Genomic DNA, 5,243 nt, shown 5'->3' with positions numbered 1-5,243 from the left:
AAACCCTATTTTTCCGGGTTTTGCTACCTATTTAAAGGAATAAGGAGGCTAGGGTTTGCTCATCCTCAGCCTCCATCAGTTCCCTTAAGCCCCAAAGAAACCCTAATCATTGTCCTTAATTATTGAGCTAGTTTTGGTGTCCTTGAAGCTAAAGAAGGAAGAAGGAGGAAGAATGAAACATAGATCAAGCAAGAAAGTCTTCATTCTCTACCTTAGCACTCTTCTGGACCTTTGTAAGTGTCCAAGACTCAATTTTTATCATGTTAGGTTGCTAGATCTTGAGTTTTGTCCCATTAACTTCTTGTTCTTGCTTGTTAGGGTGATGAGATCTCATAAAGTTTACAACTTTATGAATCTCTGGGACGTTTGGTATAATTTGTGCCTTGGATCTGGAGTTTGGTTGGATTTTCAAGCCATGCATGAAATTTAGGTCATAAACTATTAAACCCCTCATTTTGACCTAATATGGGTTCAAGACATGCATTGGGCATGCATGTCTATAAAGCACCGACTTTTAGGTTAGCTTTGGTGCTAGAATCACTTATGGAAAGGATAGACTTTGTACTTTATGAATTAAGTGCTTATTGGTTAAGTCTTGTTTATTAAGCCTTTTGGGACTTAGGTTTTGGACCTTTAGGTGGTCTTAATGGATAAAGTTGGAAACTTTATCCTTTTAAATCACATTTTGGACCAGATCCGAGCTTTGGGGTTCTTGGAATCAAAGAAAACAACTTAATGCATTAAGTTGTTGAAACCTCGACAGCCACGACGTGGTTATAGGTCACCACGACGTGGCGGCTGGGATTTTCCCGCCTGTTTGGTCATATGCGAACCACGACGTGGCGGTCGGCTGGGGTCAACATTGGCTGTTAACTTTGACTGTTGACCTTGGGAGTTGACTTTTGACTTATGGTTGTTGTTCAGTTATTAATGTATTAGTAGAAAGATTAAGGTCTCGCCTTGTGTAATTATCTAGGTGACATCTAACACATGTTGTGGGATTTTGAGAGAGTGTTGACTTTTGAGCTGCTTTACGAGGTGATTTTCCTTCACTATACTCGTGGATGGAAGGCACCAATGTCGGACCACTGAATTATGTTTAGAGGTTGGTAGTTGTCTTTGTGACAATTTATTGCTATGCTTGTATGTGCTTGTTAACTATGTAACTCTTGCTGTTATGATTGTATGCTAGCTGTAGGGGTGAAATAGACCCGGTACCGGTTGAAAGAGACCGAAGACGGTGAAATAGACCCAACATCGATTGAAAGAGACCGAAGGGGTTGAAATATACCCAGTAGCAGTTGAAAGAGACTGAAGGGGTTGAAATGGACCCAATACCGGTTGAAAGAGACTGAATGGGATGAAATAGACCTAATTATGATTTGACTGTTATGTATGTATGGTATAGGGTGTTTTGGGGGTGCTCACTAAGCTTTGTGATTAAAGTTTTCAGTTTGTGTTTCAGGTACTTCCAGCTCGAAAGGGAAGGATCCGACATGATCACACCGCATCCGCCCATGTTTTCCGCATTACGTGATTTTGGGATTTTGTACTCTGATGTTATTTTCACTATGATACACTTTTGGTTGTTTTGATATGATTAATGGATGTTTGAGAATGGTTTAAAAACAAAATTTTTATATGAAATTTTTGGGATGTTACAAGTTGGTATCAGAGCCTTGGTTTGAAGGATTCGGGCATACTCTCGGGTGTGTTTGAACTCAAATTGAGGGTTTGGTAGATTTTCATAAAAATAAATGTTAAATGTGACTCGAGCATTTGGATCATGTTCATGAAGCATTTGGAGCACTTGGACCACAATGGATCACTTGGGGTTCATAGAGCATGTGACAAAGGAACAAATCTTCTGAGAGAGGAATGAATCTTCAGACAAAGGAACCGATCAAGTGCCAAAGGAACGGATCATGTACAAGGGGGTTTGGAGCACCTGGAAAGAGTTTAGAGCACTTGGAAGGGATATGGAGCAACAAGGGGTCCTTGTTGCGCCACATGATGAAGAGATGGGTCAAGAGGGATGCTCTTGCGCCATCTTGTTCTCCTCTTACGCCATCTTGTTTTCTTGTTGAGCCATGCATGGCCTTGTTGAGCCATACATGTGCCTGTTGCTCATGGTGATGTTGTTGCTCCAAGATTGATGTTGTGCACCATTCTTGATGCTCTTGCGCCATTTAGATCCCTGTTGTGCCAGTTAGGATTGTTGTTGTGCCATGAAGAAGCTATTGCGCCATCATGGACCATCTTGGTACATGATGCGCCATATTGATTCCTTTGTTGTGCCATGTTGATCCAAGTATGCATAGAATATGATAATGCTCAAGAATGTTCCAGAAGATTTTGCATGGCGGATTGTGATTGGTTGACACCCTTCATGGGCCTATGGGCCAATGGGCTTGGCCCATTAGGGGTTTAGGTCTGATCCCTCAAGTATAAATAGGGATGCATGCTAGGTCATTTTGTATCTTGAATTCTAGAGTGATAGGCGAATCTCTGTGTAATTGTACTTGTAACCTTTGTGTTGAGAGCTCTGAAATAAAGAATACTCCCCTTCTGCCCATGGACGTAGGTCTCCTTGACCGAAGCACGTAAATACTGTGTCTTTTGTGCTTTTGGTTTTGCTTGTTATCCGCTTTACTTCCTAACAAGTGGAATCAGATCCGCGGTTTGATTTGGAGAAGTTCAATGGCTCAAATGACTTCACTTTGTGGAAGGTGAAGATGAGGGCTCTTCTGGTAAAACAACGATGTGTGGCGGCACTGGAACGAGAGGCAAAACTGCCAAAGGACATGGCGGCTGATAAGAATGTGGATATTCTGACAAAGGCACATAATGCCATTCTATTGAGCTTGACAGATGAAGTACTGAAGGAGGTTGTGGATCAAACAACTACTTCTGGGCTCTGGGATAAACTTTGTGACAAGTACCAGAACAACTCACTGACGAATAGGTTGTATCAGAAGCAAAGGTTGTACACTCTCAGAATGTCTGAAAGTATCCAAGTGAAAGATCATCCGTATAACTTCAATCGTATCATCTTGGATCTACAAGGTGTTGATGTGAAGATTGAAGATAAAGATCAGACGCTCATTATCTTATGTTCGCTTCCTAACTCATATAAGAATTTCGTTGATACCATGCTTTATGGTAGGACAACGATCACAGTGAATGATGTGAAGGACTCTCTGATTTCCAAGGAACTGAAAAGAAAAGTTTTAGGTGGAAAGGAGGTGTCCAGTTCCGGTTTGTTTGTAGGGAGAAGGAGGACAAAAGAGAGGAAAGGGGGAAACAGAGGGAGATCACGTTCAAAAACGAAGTCTAAAGGTTCTTCAAACATGAAATGTTATAACTGTAAGGAGAAAGGGAACTTCAAGCGAAATTGTCCAAAACTGAAGAATGGGAAGTCCAAGAATGAATCAAGCAGCAATAACACTGCTGTTGTGGTTCTGGAAAGTTCAGATGAAGGGGACGATGGTGATGTACTGACTGTGTGTACATCAAGTTCTGCTAATGCTTGGGTCTTGGATTCTGGAGCATCCTATCACATGACGTATAATCGTGACTGGTTCGACTCCTTCAAAGAGTGGGATGACACAGTAAAGATGGGTGATGATTGGATGAGCAGTATCAAAGGTAGTGGCACAGTGCAGATCAAGATGCATGATGGCATGGTTAAGAAGTTAGATTGCTGGTACGTTCCAGAACTTCAGAAGAATCTATTTTCTCTTGGCACATTGGCTAAGAATGGGATGAGGTATGCTGGTCAAGGTGACTGGGTCAAAGTGACCAAAGGCCCTCTAGTTATAATGAAAGGGAAGATGAGTCGTGGAGGGATCTATATCCTAAAAGGCAGTATGGTTATAGGAACAATGGCTATCTCCCAATCCTTGAATGAAGGTGATGACAAGACAGAGTTGTGGCATTGTAGGTTGGGGCACATGAGTGAGAAGGGCATGTCAGTTCTAAGTAAACAAGGTTTTCTTGGTGGAGAGGCTACTAGAAAGATAAAGTTTTGTGAAGCTTGCGTCAAGGGAAAGCATCGCAAAGTAAAGTTCGGTACCGGTCAACACACAAGCAAGGAAATCTTGGAGTATGTTCACTCAGATCTATGGGGTCCTGCCCCAGTGAAGTCTCAAGGAGGATGCTCATACTTTGTGACGTTCATTGATGACTATTCAAGGAAGGTTTGGTTGTACTTTCTGAAGACGAAGGATGAGGTGTTTGGGAAGTTAAAGGAGTAGAAGACCATGGTTGAGAAAAGGACTGGAAAACATGTCAAGACTCTGAGGATAGACAATGGGTTGGAGTTCTGCAATGCTCCATTTGACAAATTCTGCAAGGCAGAAGGTATAGTGAGGCACCGCAATGTACGGCACACACCACAACAAAATGGAGTGGCATAACGTATGAACCAAACACTCATGCATCGTGCAAGGTGCATGCGGATATTTGCTAACTTATCCAAGCAATTCTTGGCGGAAGCAGTTAACACTACATGTTATCTGGTGAACAAATCACCATCAACTGCAATAGACTTGAAGACTCCTCAAGAGGTATGATCCGGGAAACCCTCTGACTATTCTGGTTTACGTATATTTAGATGCCCCGCCTATGCTCATGTGAATGATGGTAAACTTGAGCCAAGGGCAATGAAGTGCATATTTCTAGGATATGCGACATGAGTAAAAGGTTATCGACTGTGGTGTACAGAAGAAGGAAGAACTCCTAAATTTATCATGAACAAATATGTGACCTTTGATGAATCTGCCATGGGTAACCAGGGAGGAGGTGAAACAAGTCAAGCAGGGAACAAAGATCAGGGTGCTATCCAGAAGGTGGAGTTTGCATCTCAAATTCTAGACAAAGTTGTGATAAGTGACAAAGAGCAAGGCGACAGTGAACAACCTGGACAAGATGAAACCCAAGAGTAACACATGGGATCTTCATCCAGTGGTGCTGATTCCGGGAAAGATGATGGGTCTGAATCTATAACAAAGAGAAGATCAAACAGGTTTATTCGACAACCTGACAGATATGTGGGATGTGTGAATTCAGGGGAACTTGATTCCATTGCGTTTGCTTTAGTAACTGGAGAAGACATTGACACCGAGGAGCCTCAATCATATAAATAGGTTGTGGCGAGTAAAGAAGAAAATGACTGGTTGATGGCCATGAATGAATAAATGCAATTTTTAGAAAAGAATGAAACATGGGATCTTGTTCCATTA

Source organism: Lactuca virosa, chromosome 4 (assembly GCF_052849685.1).
Source record: "Lactuca virosa cultivar CGN04683 chromosome 4, Lactuca_virosa_CGN04683_v6, whole genome shotgun sequence".
Taxonomy (NCBI): Eukaryota; Viridiplantae; Streptophyta; class Magnoliopsida; order Asterales; family Asteraceae; genus Lactuca; species Lactuca virosa.
The sequence above is the reverse complement of the archived record's forward strand: the minus strand, read 5'-3'. Positions refer to the sequence as shown.